This window comes from Neofelis nebulosa, chromosome 13 (assembly GCF_028018385.1).
Source record: "Neofelis nebulosa isolate mNeoNeb1 chromosome 13, mNeoNeb1.pri, whole genome shotgun sequence".
Taxonomy (NCBI): Eukaryota; Metazoa; Chordata; class Mammalia; order Carnivora; family Felidae; genus Neofelis; species Neofelis nebulosa.
The window spans coordinates 1954649-1969578 of record NC_080794.1 but is presented as its reverse complement, the minus strand read 5'-3'; the positions used below and the strand labels follow the sequence as shown (position 1 = coordinate 1969578).

The window sequence follows — 14930 nt, the reverse complement described above, 5'->3', positions numbered from 1 at the left end:
AATCCTTCTCAGGGCCTTTGAGACTGAACACGACCCCACTGCCGCCCTTACCTGCCTCTTACCACTTGCCCTCTTGCTCTTTTTCTTTGTCCAGCATTATTGGTCTCTGTTCCATTTTTTAAACGCACCGGATGTGCTCCTACCTTGTGTCTACTGTTTGCTTTGTTTGGAATGTTCTTGTCCAGACAGCACAATTGCTCGTTCCTCAATTTCCTCCAGGTCTTTGCTCAAACGAGAGTCTTCTCTGACACACTCCTCCATAAAATACCAATAAAAAATAAATACGAATCTGCTCCCTTAAGCCCCCAGCCTCCGTGTCCCCTTACCCAGCTTTACTTTTCTTCCTAGTCCTTGTCAACATCTCATACGTGTGTGTGTTTATTTGCTTATTTTCCGACTCAGCCGCTAAAATGGAAGCTCCACGGGGGCAGCAAATTTATTTTTTCTATTGTTAACTATTCTTCTCTCTCTCTCTCTCTTTTCTTTTTTAGTGTTTATTTATTTTTGAGAGAGAGAGAGACAGAGCACGAGCAGGGGCAGAGACACAGGGAAACACACAGAATCCAAAGCAGGCCTCATCTGTTCTCTACACAGCAGCCAAAGTGAACTTTTAAAAATGCAAAAGGAGGGGCGCCTGGGTGGCTCAGTCAGTTGAGCGTCCGGCTTCGGCTCAGGTCATGATCTCGCAGTCTGTGAGTTTGAGCCCCGCATCGGGCTCTGTGCTGACAGCTCGGAGCTCGGAGCTCGGAGCTCGGAGCTCGGAGCTTGGAGCCTGGAGCCTGTTTCAGTTTCTTTGTCTCCCTCTCTCTCTGACCCTCCCCCATTCATGCTCTGTCTCCCTCTGTCTCAACAATAAATTAAAAAAAGAAAACCGTTAAAAATGCAAAAGGAGGGCACCTGGGTGGCTCAGTCAGTTGAGCATGTGACTCTTGATTTCGGCTCAGGTCATGATCTCATGGTTCCCGGGATCGAGCCCTGTGTCTCTCTTTTTCTCTCTCTCTCTCTTTCTTTCTCTCTCTCAAAATAAATAAATAAACTTAAAAAAAATTCAAAAATAATCCCATCACCACCTTCCACTCACCAGGGTAAAACCCTTCAGTCACTTTCCATTTCACTCAAGCCCCAGTTGACAGTCTACAGACCAGGGCAGATCAAGATTTCAGAGTTCTTTTTTTTTTTTTTTTTTTTTTAATGTTTTGTTGTTTATTTTTGACAGAGAGAGAGGCAGAGCACGAACAGGGAGGGGCAGAGAGATACAGACACACACACACACACACACACACACACAGAATCCGAAGCAGCTCCAGGCTCCGAGCTGTCAGCACAGAGCCGACGCGGGGCTCGAACTCACGAACCGCGAGATCGTGACCTGAGCCGGAGTCAGACACTCAACCGACTGAGCCACCCAGGCACCCCAAGATTTCAGAGTTCTTAATCACGGAAAAGATTATGGTGTCATCGCCACCAGAGATAATTTTAAAAAGTTTAAATATTAGATCCCAAAGTAAGTGTGTTAAAAGCCTAACAATTTCGGATTTCACAAAATCGCATTAATCTTCCCACCCTGTGTGTGTTTAATCTTTCCACTGCCCCTTCTTCCCTTCTGCTTCCGGCACTCCCCGCACCCTGCCAGAACTACCGTAACTAGCCTTCCAAGCTGTCTTCCCATCTCCAGCCATACGCCTTTCTTCCTTCCCTTCCCACACCAATCTATCCTCTACACTTCTTCCAAAATGATCACTCTAAAACACACATCTCATTATGTCCATCTCCTATTGAAAATAGTACCTCCTAAGGCTGTCCAAGTTTCCCTAGTGTAGGACTTTTGCAAGACTCTTTGATGGCAAGTGACAGCAATCCAAAGCGAAGTGGATGGAACGAAAGGGAAAAACAAACAAACAAACAAACAAACAAAACAAAACAAAGGGATTTCCAGGTTCGCATAGGGAAGGATACTGTGGTTCATCAAATCAAAAGAGCTGAAGAGTTGGAATTTCAGAGTCAAGAACTAGGGACTGGAAATCAGCAGAACACATGTTCTTTCTATCCATGTCTCATGTTTACTTGTCTTCATGTGGCTGCTTTCTTCTTTGGTCAGAGTCTCTTTGAGTGTTAGGGAGGATGGCCGTTGCCAAGTCCTGAATCCCCACCAGCAAGGCCGGTAACGTCACTAAAAAGATAACCTCTCCTTCCTTCCATTTACATATCAATCCCCGGGAGATTCTGATTGGTCCCTCTTTGAGTCAGGTGGACCCACCACTGTGTGTGTTTATGTGTGTGGTCCCCAGACCCCCTAAAGCATGGAAGAAATTACCCAGAGTCAATGCAATGCTGTCCCCAGAAAAAGGAAGATGAGAAAGCACAGTGGTCAGATGCAACATAATGGCCACTAGCTTCCACTGCTTACCAAACATGGCACATAACGACCTTACAGATCTGGTGCCTAACGATCTCTCCAACTTCACTTTTATCCACTCCTCCCTCATGTTCCATGTTCTTTTTTTTTAATGTTTATTTATTATTGAGAGACAGAACGTGAGCGTGGGAGGAGCAGAGAGAGAGGGAGACACGGAATCCAAAGCAGGCTCCATCCAGGCTCTGAGCTGTCAGCACAGAGCCCAAAGCGGGGCTCGAACTCACGATCCGTGAGATCATGACCTGAGCCGAAGTCGGACGCTTAACCGGCTGAGCCACCCAGGTGCCCCTTGGGTTCCGTATTCTAACCACAGTGAACTGCTGTGAGTTCTTGGATGTCTTTGGCTATCTCTTACCTCCAGGAGGTCACACCTACTGCTCCCTGTACCTAAAACACTTTTTGCCGGCTTGTTTTACAAATATAATCCTTCCATGGCGTGCCTGGGTGACTCAGTCAGTTGAGCATTCCGACTTCAGTTCAGGTTGTGATCTCATGGGTCGTGGGTTTGAGCCTCACGTAGGGCTCTATGCTGACAGCTCAGAGCCTAGAGCCTGTTTCAGATTCTGTGTCTCCTTCTCTCTCTGTCCCTCGCCTGCTCCCTCTCCTCTCTCTCTCTCTCTCTCTCTCTCAAAAATAGACATTAAAATCTTAAAAAAAAAAATACTCCCTGACATTCTTCAGTACTCTCCTCATACATCACCTCCTCCAGGAAGTCGGTTTTGATTTATGGATTTTTTATTATTTAGGGATAGTAAGGGCAACAGATCAGGAGATAACTTTCATTGAAAAACCCTTGGTTACTAACAGACCCCATAAGGAGGGAGCATGCAAGTCACCAGGGAGGGATGGGACAGGACACAGGACAGCAGCAGCGTCTGTCAAGATGGGGCTGGGGATAGAGCCTTTATTGTGGTTTTTGGAGGTAGAATGGGGGAAGCAGGGGCAGCAGGTTAGGACCGGCTGGTTTGAATACTTTCAGCAGGTGCTGGGGCATAGGGGCTGTCCCTGCTGCTACCTGGCTCTGGTATGATCTGGTCCCTGAATGTGCGAGCTCCATAGGAGAGGCGGTTAGGGATCAGACTCTGGATTCATTGCTTTGCGTTTAAAAAGCACACCCCCCCGAGGTGAGTTGTTTACTCTGTCCGGGAATTGACCAACCCTGGGAGGGGCAGTCCTTCCGGGGTCAGCAAGGCCCCAGATTGTCAAAGCAGCAGAAAACAGAAAATAAAAGACTTGGTCACTAGTCTTCCCTGACATTTTTTTCAGCCTCTTCCCCTAAATCAGATTTATGCAGCTCTTCTCTGTGATCCTATAATCACTTGTACAAAACTCTGTCACAGCAAGGTGGAGGTGCCAGCAAACAGCTCCAGCAAACTTTGACCCTCGAATTCCTTCTAGGGAAGTGGCTGAGAAGTTTAAGCTGCTTGAATTTAGATTTAATGGCTATGTGACCTCACTTTATGCTGATAGCCTATAAGACTGCACATTGAGTCGTCACTCATGCGTCTTTAAAATATTCTTTCAACTTTTTATTTTTTTTATTTTTTTTTATTTTTGGGACAGAGAGAGACAGAGCATGAACGGGGGAGGGGCAGAGAGAGAGGGAGACACAGAATCGGAAACAGGCTCCAGGCTCCGAGCCATCGGCCCAGAGCCTGACGCGGGGCTCGAACTCACGGACCGCGAGATCGTGACCTGGCTGAAGTCGGACGCTTAACCGACTGCGCCACCCAGGCGCCCCTCAACGTTTTTTTTTTGTTTTTTTTTGTAAAATATTTTTTCATCATGTATTTTATTAAAGTGATGAAAACAACACTCTCGATGTGCTATAGCCTGAATTTCGACACAGTACCGGCCGCCCCCACATTGACTCATGCGGCCACTGTTCATTCATATGTACAGAAGCTATCTCTTTTCTGTGCATTGTGGTGCGTATATTTGACCTTCACAATACGGAGTTCATTAGCAATATTTAAACTCTGAGATACCCTTTTAAACCGTTCAGGCCTGTGGATATCTGTGCATATAAAACCTGTAAAATCTTACGCCAGGATGCTACGTGTGTACTTGGTTTGTGCCAGTGGGCATAGCTCGATTCGTGCTCGTCCCTGAGGTCTTCGTGCTTTCAATGGGACGCGATAGCCAGCTATACGATAGCAAGTGAGGGACTAACACATCACGGTGTACATTTCAGCTACTCTCCGTTTAGGGACGTGAACATGCATTTGGCATTCTTAGGGATTCAGCTTTGAAGCAAAGATTTCTATCATTCTTTTCTTCAAGCTTTTGGGTCACTTGAATTAAGGAGTGCCCCGAGATTGTCATGAGTCAACATTTATCTGCAATTACTTATCTCTATAATCAAAATTTTCTGAAGAAACACAAGTAAACACAAAAGAAAGCACAGGTAGAGTTTGGATTCTGGCTCAAACTGTCGACCACAACTCCCGATTCCACATTTTATCACCTCAGGGTTCTCGTTCGTTGACTATTTTAAGTAAATGTATTTTATACATTTGCAGTTATAAAATGAATTTATAGTAATAAAATGAAGTTTTATGGCTTTTCTATTAATGGGTTTTGGTTAATTTTTCCCCCCACTTTTAAAAATAGAATTTATTTAGGTTCTGCTATGGACTGAATGTTTGCATCCTCCCTTCAAAATTCGTATGCTGGAACCCTAATCTCCAGTGCAATGATATTTAAAGATAGAGCCCTTGGGAGGTAATTAGGTCACAAGGGTGTGGCCTTAATAATGGGACTAGTGCCCTTGTGAGAAGAGACAAGAGAGAGCCAAATTCCTCTTTCTCTGATCTCTACTATCAGTGTTGAATTATAGTCCATTGTATGGATGCGCCATAGTTTATCTATCCATTTCCCTACTGAAGGACATCTTGGGTAGTTCCAAGTTTTGGCAATTATGAATAAAGCTGCTAGAAATATTTCTGTGTAGGTTTTTGCGTGGACATATGTTTTCAGCTCATTTGGGCAAATACCGAGAAGCACGATTGCTGAATCTGATGATAAGAATATGTTTAGTTTTGTAAGAAACTGCAAAATCGTCTTTCGAAGTGGTTGTACCATTTTGTATTCCCACCGGCAATGAATGAAGGCCCCTATTGTTACACATTCTTGCCAGAATTTGACGTTGTCAGTGTTTTGATTTTTTGCCACTCTGACAGGTGTGCAATGGTGCTGTAGTTTAAATTTGCACTTCTTAATGACACGTGATGTTGAGCATCTTTTCATTTGCTATTTGCCATCTGTAGATCTTCTGTGGTGACGTATCTGTTCAGGTCTTTTGCCCATTTTCTAATAAGGTTGTCATTTTCTTATTGTTGAGTTTTAAGAGTTCTTTGTATATGTTGGATATCAACTCTTTTATCAGATATGTGTTTTGGAAACATATTCTCCCATTCTGTGGCTTATCTTCTCATTCTCTCGATCAGTTGGTATTTTTGCTCAAAAAAAAAAAGGGGATGCCATTGATTTCAAAAGTCAAAAAGTGCTGTTTTGGTAGTTTTCCAGACTATAGGTGAATCTCCTTGTTTCATTGATAAAGTTTCATTAGAAGTTAAGTGTTCACATGGGGTGCCTGGGTGGCGTCTGACTCTTGATCTCAGCTCAGATCTTGATCTCAGGGTAGTGAGTTCAAGCCCTGCATTGGGCTACATTCTGAGAGTAAAGAAAAAAAGAGAAGAAAAAAGTTAAGTGTTCACAAAAGAATACAGCAAATAGTGGCAAAACCGTGACTAGAACATATGTCCCTAACTACCATGTGATGATTCTTTCTTCTATTTTCTTCTATGAAACACTTTCTTGGTTCTTTTTTCTTACAAGATGATGAGACACAATCATGAGTGCCAGGATTCGCCCCTAAATTAATCTATGGCCTTCCTTTTGCATAATCCTCTAGCTGTTGGGATTTCTGCTCAATAGATTTTCAAGGTGACAGAGAGACTCAAGCAGACTTAGGGCTTCTGTCCCTTTTTTTTTTTTTTTTTTTTTTTACATTTATTTATTTTTGAGAGACAGAGCACAAGTGGAGGAGGGGCAGAGAGAGAGGGAGACACAGAATCCGAAGCAGGCTCCAGGAGCTGAACTGTCTACACAGAGCCTGACACGGGGCTTGAACTCACAAACCGTGAGATCACGACCTGAGCCGAAGTCGGACGCTTTACCGACTGAGCCTCCCAGGCGCCCCTTCTGTCACTTTAATAAAAACTTTTTAGGGGCGCCTGGTCTGGCTCAGTCGGTTGAGCGTCCGACTTCGGCTCAGGTCACAATCTCGCGGTCCGTGAGTTCGAGCCCCGCGTCAGGCTCTGGGCTGATAGCTCGGAGCCTGGAGCCTGCTTCCGATTCTGTGTCTCCTTCTCTCTCTGCCCCTCCCCTGTTCATGCTCTGTCTCTCTCTGTCTCAAAAATAAATAAACTTTAAAAAAAAAAAACTTTTTAGAAAGTATTTCCTTGAGTTAACATTGGCATTGTCAGACAGATGTGTGAGTCTGAAGCTATTGTTTCTGAACCCTCACTTATTTCACCGATATTTATTGGAGTCTGCTTCAATAAATATTTAATACTCAATATGAATATCAGTTATTATATAACAAAATATTACTATATGTATTAATATGTAATAACATAATGCAGAATTATAAAATAATATATAATATTAATATAAATATGACACACTAAATATAATATGTAAAATATAATCATCATATTATATTATCATATCAATAACTAAATGCAACAAATAAATAAGTAGGCAAGTACTACACAAGACACAAGAGACAAACAGTAGCAAAGAGGAAGTTCTCCCAGCCCTTCTGACGTTATATATTTTTTCCTATGATATTAAAGACAGTTATTTTGTGAATTGGTGGGCCAAAATAACTGATTTGTGCGTGAGCCCCTCCTAAAAGTGTTCCCAATCTGTCATTTACTTTGAATACTGTACCTCTGACTCAAAATCATGGAAAATGGGAAGAACAGCTCTAGTCTGGCGTGAGCTAGACACAAAATAAAGTGAAATGGCGTGACTTACAGAAATCGCTTACAGAAATGTATTGGGAGACTGGGTCCTTGAGAGGACGCAGGTGCAAACCGAAGGCACTGAGGATATTTGTGGGTGTTTCGGAAGGAGTGTCCGCTCAAGGACTTTGGTTCGCGTATTACTGTGCCTTCCAGACTTTCAAAAAGCAGAGACCGGGAGTGAACTGGGCCGTGTGAAAGGATTGCGGACTTCATCAGCGATTCAGGATGCGGGGCCAGGATGTGAGGGTGATCTGGCTGCGACGTCTGTCACCCCATTGATCGCCAGGGCTGATTTGGCTGATCTGGCTGGCTAGGCAGGTGTCCCCTTCCTCCCTCACCCCTCCGTGCGTGTCCCTCCGGAAGCTGCGCGCTAGGTCGAACCGGACGACCTTCCCTGATAGAGGAGGACAGTTCTTCGGTCAAGGGTATACGAGTTAGAACCTCCAAACAAGCTCTCACGGATGCAGGGCCAGAGGTGCAGACGTCGTCAGTGAGGCAAGGAGCTGGGGAAGGTGGCTAAGTGTTACGTATCCCGGATAAGCCATTTGGGGGTTGCTGGCAAGTTTCGGTTTCTGAAGATGGAAACATCAACTTACATTTTAAGTCCTTAAAAAGACGCTAAAAAGCTAAGCGAGTATCCATCCATCATTTGACAGTGAGAGTATAAGCAGGTGTTTTCACCTAAGTAGAGCTCCCCCTACCCCACATCCGCCCTTCCCTATGGTCACTGAGGTTTGCTGGGATTGCGTGTGGAGATACGCAGAAACAGAGCAGAGTGTCCCAAAGGGAAGGGGACAGCAACTCTCCGTGTTCTTTTTTTATTTTTATTTTTGAATCTTCGTTTATGTATTTATTTACTTTGAGAGGGAGGGGAGGGGAGAGAGAGGGAGAGAGAGAATCCCAAGCAGGGATCGACACGGGGCTCGATCTCACAACTGTGAGCTCATGACCTGAGCTGAAATCAAGAGTCAGACTCCACTGGCTGAACCACCCAAGTGCCCCAGCTCTGCTTGTTCTAAGACTGACATCAAGTAATGGAGACCATCTTTTTCAAAAAGGAAGTCAACGTAATCCCACTTGGGCCTGAGGTGACATTCCCACGGGGACTTCCATCCCTATAGCCGGGCCGTAAGTCTCAGGGAAGACCACAGGTACCACCGAAATCGAAGAAGTGGTTCACCATCTGAGTCGCAATGTCGAGATTTTTTTTTTTTTTTTGAATCCACAGTTAGAAAAAGTCTCTTCCTTTTAATCTTCTAGAAGCCAGGCCTAGGAGGAGCCAGTCCCTAGGAGGGACTCCAGAGGGGTGCTTCTTCCCTAGTGTGGGGGGAACGTTCTTCTTGTCATGAAAGTTGGGTCAAGACACTTAGTGTCTGGGTGGAGGAAGGTACGGGGGGTGCGGAGTTGGCTGGACAGAAGAGGCCGAGGCAGGCTCCTGGCTCCATAAGCCCTGTGTGTGGCATACAGATGACCCAGTGTTCCTCCAGCTTCTGGCGAGGAGCGGGACAAAACCAAGAGGAGCAGGGCTGGGTTGAGGGGCCACAGGATGCAGGGACTTGATGATAGGAGCCAGTCTCCCGCAGGGGGAGCCCAGGAGACCCGCCCCAGGGCCGTCCGCAAGCCAGCACTGTGAGGAAAGACCTCCAGTGCCACAGGATACAGCGGGAAACCAAAGTCTTTGGGCCCCACTGCCTCCAGTCCCAACCCACCCTACACCCAGACCCACGATGGGGAGGAGGATGAGGTGTTTAACCCCACCTAGGGAGGGAGCTGCACTTGGAATGGTCTGCAACATTCTACTTAAACGAGAAGGTGCTGAGATGCGGGAAGTTTCCCAACTCACTCTCCCTACAAAGCAGGGTGCCACAAGGAAGAATAGACAAGACAATGGAGAAGCCATGTTCTCTTTTTCCCACTGATGGCAGCATGCACCCTCTCCCTCCACCGAGTGGGGGCAAACACAGACACGTGCCAGAGTCACTCTGATAATCAAGCCCCCGAATCTGCGTGGGGCAATGAGGCTGTGAGAGAAAAATCGCTGTGGGAAGGCAAGGAAGCAGACTTCGTTCTGGGTCGTGTGGCAGCTGACACAGAATCGCTCTGTCCGCCATCCCGGCAGGCTGTGGTAAAACGAATTGAGAGACCCATGTCAGAAAGAGCAGCCTAAGTGTCCGTCTCCAGATGAACGGACACGCAAAATGTGGTAAAGCCGTACAATGGGATATTATTCAGCCGGACAGAGGAAGGAGCATGGCCTAATGTGTCTCACGGTTCATGCTGGTTCTCGGCTGGCACCTCAGCCAGGGCGAGCCTGAAACCCTGCACGGGCCCACCAATGTGGTGTTTCCTACTGTCTGCCCTCCCAAAGGACAAGTGTCCAATGTCAGAGCACGGGGGACAGGAATGGTCTGAGTTAGCTCTTGTCCCAAGAGTAGCTTCGGAAACTTCTGAAGACCCATCTCGTCATCCCGGTAAGACTCCCTGCCATGTGGCCATAAAGAAACACCTATGACATTTATCCCGTGACCCACGTATTACTTTCTAGAATGCTGAACGTTCAGCAAAGCTAGTGAGTGGTTGACTTATTGGCGAGCTTGGGTTGATGCTTCTTGCCTTTAAAAGCCAACTACTGTAATTGTTCCCATAGATGGGTACAGCCTTTTACAAGTTTCAAAGCACTTTTAGTTCTTCCCCTATCATTTTATTATTTAGCTTCTGAAAATAACGCGTATCCGTCAACGTTCTAACTAGTTTGGGCAGGAAAGGACTTTATTAAAACATTATCAGGGGCCTCGAAGAGCCTACAAGGGGCCGAGGCCAAGTTTGGGGGCTGTACCACCCCGGGACTGCCCAGGGGAGATACAGCAGTGACACCCCAACAGTGCACCCTGGATGGAGCCCTGACGACAGCTGCTCAGAAAACTCCAGTCCTTTGCCTCCATTCTTGGAAGCAGATCCCATTGGTGCTTCTTGTTCTCCCACCAAAGCCTCACGCGGGTACGTCTGATCGGCGGGGCTCAGATCGCTAAGCTTGCATCGGCGACAAGGTAGAGTGAGAAAGTGCTTTTCTGGCTTCTCCTCTGGGGACAAAAGGTACAGTGGGAAAATTCCTCAGATGTAGGAAGAGTGTCCAAGGGATGCTGGCAGGCAGTCACAGGTGATGGCAAACACGATGAAGTGTCACCAGACCAGCAGAGGCGGGGTTTTAAGGCCTCGAAACGGTTATTGTTGAGTTCTTGATGATTACAGACAATCATTTACTGTAGAGTCACAAGAGGTCTGATAAAAGAGCACCAGTTTAGATTTCTGTAACCAGTAACGTCCGTGTACTGACCCTGTGAGAGTTCTTTGAAAGACCTGGCCAGCTTTGGTTGCCACAGTTTCCCGGTTGATTCTTTCAAACCCCATTTGAAGCAGAGCTCAAAGCTCTGTACTCACTGGGTGGCTGCATAATTGCTTTAATTCGTTTATGAAACACAATTCTCTCTCCTCGCTTCTGCCCTACTCCTTTGATACATGCTCTGCAGCCGGGTCCCGAATGGATAGGATTAGTGCTTCCCACCGCGTGCGGCGTGGGAGGGATGGGGTGTTACATCACTAAGCCGGGGACACGTCTCCAGTTTAGGTGGCAGGGTCTCAGGCTCTTTCTTCTGACACGCGGGGCGAAGTCAGCGAGGGAATTCTTTAATAGTTTCATGCGAGCACATTCTGCTCGTCACACGCCAAAGGGGAGCTGGAGACCAGGGAGGAAGATAGAGGGCACAGAACAGGTGAGGCACCTTGTGTCAAATGACCGTCGCCTCACCGCCCCCACCACCAGCCCAGGAATTTAACTGTGTGCATCTGAACACACACATCCCAAGACAGATTGAAGACAGGTCCTTGGCAACGTGTCAGAACATAGAGAGACGAGGGAAGGTGCCAACGAATCATCCTTCTGGGTTCTAACCCAGACGACAGATACAGCTGAATGCAATCAAATGTGATAGGCGTTTAGGGCGAGATGGGTCAACATGGCTTAGGCTTAAGACTGAAACAGGACTCCTCACTTCCTGCACCCTGGATTGAAAAGTGATTACCAGGGAGTAGTCTACCCAGCCCAATGCACCTTTGCTTGCCCCAGTGATATGAAGAATTTTGTCCCGCATTTTCTTTTGGGGGTCTTCTGGTTTCAGCCTTTATGTTTAAGCCCATGATTCATTTCTAGTTAATTTTTGGATATGGTGTGAGGTATCCAGGCGATGATTTGTCTTCCCATGCATCCAGTCAATGAGAGAAATGCTTTCCAGCCAGTCCCCGAGAAGAACAAGTCTGGATCTTTCCCAGTGTATTCCTGGCAGTGGTCTAGCATAGCTTCTCTTCTGAGCAGGCCAGTGGTAACCGATCGAGTAACTGGAAGAAAATCCTCAAATTTAATAATATCCCCTACTGGGTTTCTAATCAGTTTCAATGGTGGTTCATGCGTTTGATCCATTTCCCCTTTTCAAACTGATTCCTGTAGACCACATCAATTCACCTGTTTAAATCAAGCCTGAGAAAATTATAAGGCAACAAGTTAAAGTACATACAAGAGTCATATTGGGACACCTGGGTGGCTCAGTGGGTTAAGCGTCTGACTTCGGCTCAGGTCATGATCTTACGGTTCGTGGGTTCGAGCCCCACATCTGGCTCTGTGCTGACAGCTCAGAGCCTGGAGCCTGTTTCAGATTCCGTGTCTCCTCTCTCTGCCCCTCCCCTACTCGCACTCTGTCCCTGTCTCTCAAAAATACATAAACATTCAAAAAATCAAAAAGAGGGGTGCCTGGGTGGCTCAGTCGGTTGAGCGTCCGACTTCAGCTCAGGTCATGATCTCGCAGCTTGTGAGTTCGAGCCCCGCGTCGGGCTCTGTGCTGACAGCTCAGTGCCTGGAACCTGTTTCAGATTCTGTGTCTCCCTCTCTCTCTGTCCCAACCCACTCGCATTCTGTCTCTGTCTCTCTCAAAAATAAATAAACATTAAAAAAATTTTTAAAAAAATCAAAAAACATCTCATTAAGTACTGAACTTTTATTCTTAACCCCATGGCTGGACAAAAGCCCTATTTTTTTTTTTTTTTTTTTTTTTTTTTTTTTTAGCAGAAATAGAGCAGGCACTCGTGACTTGGTTGGTTGAGCCTCTGACTCTTGATTCTGGCTCAGGTCATGATCCCAGGGTCGTGGGATCGAGCCCCAGATTGGGCTCCCCACTGAGTGTGGAGCCTGCTTAAGATCCTCTCTCTTTCTCCCTCTGCCCCTCTCTCCATTCATGGTCTCTCTCTCTCTCCAAAACAATAAATGAAAAAAAGAAAAAGAAATAGAGCAGGCACCCTTTTCCCATCCTGTGCAATGGTGTGCGTAGAAGCCATGTCCAAATAAATCCTAGAACCTAGATGTCATAGAGAAGAGAACAGCCATCAGTTTGATGAACCACTGGAAATGGGGATCTTTGCAGCTTTGGCTTATAACACTTGACTGGTACATTCTTGGATAGAAGTTCATTATTGGTGTGTATAAGATTACTTAGTTTCCCCTGAGGAGCAGAGGTGTGTTGTAGCTGTTTTAGGAAGAGTGTAGAAATTCCGCTCTTAAAAACACCAGGTCTCTAGCCTTCCTTTCGGCCGGAACTGCCATCTTTCAGTAATTCGCCAAAATGACCCACACAAAGGGAAAGAGGAGAGGTACCCGCTGGATGTTCTCTCGGCCTTTCAGAAAACACAGAGTTGTTCCTTTGGCAACATACATGCCAATCTACAAGAAAGGTGATATTGCGGACATCCAGGGAATGGGCACTGCTCACAAAGGAACGCCCCACAAATGTTCCCATGGCAAAACTGGAAGAGTCTCCGACGTTGCCCAGCGTGCCGTTGGCATTGCCGTAAAGAAACAGGTTGAGGGCAAGAGTCTTGCTAAGAGAATTAATGCACGTGCTGAGCCCGTCAAGCACTCAAAGAGCTGAGACAGCTTCCTGAAGCGTGTGAAGGAAAGCGATCAGAGAAAGAAGGAAGCCAAGGAGAAAGAGACTTGGGTGCAACAGAAGCGCCAGCCGGCCCCACCCAGCGAAGCACACTTCGCTGTGCGAACCGACGGACAGGAGCCTGAGCTGCTGGAACCCATGCCCTATGAATTCACGGCATGAGAAATGTAAAATAAATAAATAAATAAAAGACTTCAAGACTGTAAGAAACCAACAAGAAAACCCACCCGGCATAGGAGTATCGAGGAGAGGCTATGATGCTTTTGAGTGGTCAGGGAGAGCTCCTGGAGGATTCGGTGCCTGATGCGATCATTGAGTCCCGAAGAGGGCACGACAGAAGGGATGGCGCGGGGAGCAAGGGCACAGAAGGAGAGTGGCGTGCCTGCGGCGGGTGGCGATTAGACTGGCGGGTGGGGCATGGAGAAACTGTGGTCCCGGCAAGCAGCCCGGAGACAGGCAGCCTCCCTAAATCCTGCAGGTACACACACCCTATTTCCCTGACTAGGATATCACGATTATGAGATGCGTGAGTATTTTGTATGGTACGGAATGGGAATTTTGCCTGTCAAACCGTGATATAGCTTTCATGGTAAGACGCGTCCCAATTTCAAAGATGTTAAAGGGTGTGGTAAAAGCGTAGTCAGTCAGTGTGGGAGCCAGCCTCTGGGGTGACCACAAAGATTTCCACGTCCTGGTATCAGCACCCTGGGCTGTACCCTCCCACATTCGGCGGGACAGACCAGACTTTCTTATGCCGAAGGCAGCTGCAACGATTTGGGGGCATGAGAGCTAGGTGATAATAACAAGGTTTGGGAAGACGGAAGCCGATCAGGGCTTGCGATAGGAATTTGAGCTGGAGAGGTTATGAACGCCGTGGCTTATTTCCAGCAGGAGGACGTCAGTTTCGACTTAGCAGAATCCTCATTTTCTTGTCCTTCAGGCCACCTGCCGGGCTCAGCATCGAGGCGAGCCCGGCTTCTCCATTCCCAGTGCCTTGCTATCACCTCACCCCAGTTAGAAATTTCTCTTCCTGTTGCCACGCCCTCCCTCATAACATCCTTCCATGGGACCATTCCAGCAGCTGAAGTCCGTCTGGGGCAAGTATGCTGAGAGCCCAGGGCCAAAGCAGGACCAGGCTCTGGGAGAGGGTACGGTGCGTGCTAAGTCTCTGCAGAGGGAGGACAGGGCAGGAGGAGGTCCTGAAGGAGGAGTCAAACAGCTGACTCTAGATGAAAGTCTACAAGAACAAAAGCCCCCTACAAATAAATTGCACATAATCTGATTCGGCTCATACTTTCGCTAATAAGGCACGGAGCCTCGGCTTAAACACGCGATCCGTGGAAGGGTCTCGACTTCTGGTCCCCATTCCCCCAGGCCAGCCTAGTAGCACCTGCAGACCACCTCTGCCTCCATAAGAAGAAAACCCAGTGTCCACCCGCACTGAAGTGGAACATCCATGGAGGGGGGGAGACAGCACCTGGTTCCTTA

The 14930-nt window shown here is 47.0% G+C and overlaps 1 pseudogene; it reads left to right on the top strand.

Annotated features, from left to right (window-relative positions):
• The first annotated feature begins 13110 nt into the window (after window positions 1-13110).
• On the top strand, window positions 13111-13604 carry LOC131492349 (large ribosomal subunit protein eL21-like; annotated as a pseudogene).
• The last annotated feature ends 1326 nt before the right edge of the window (window positions 13605-14930 follow it).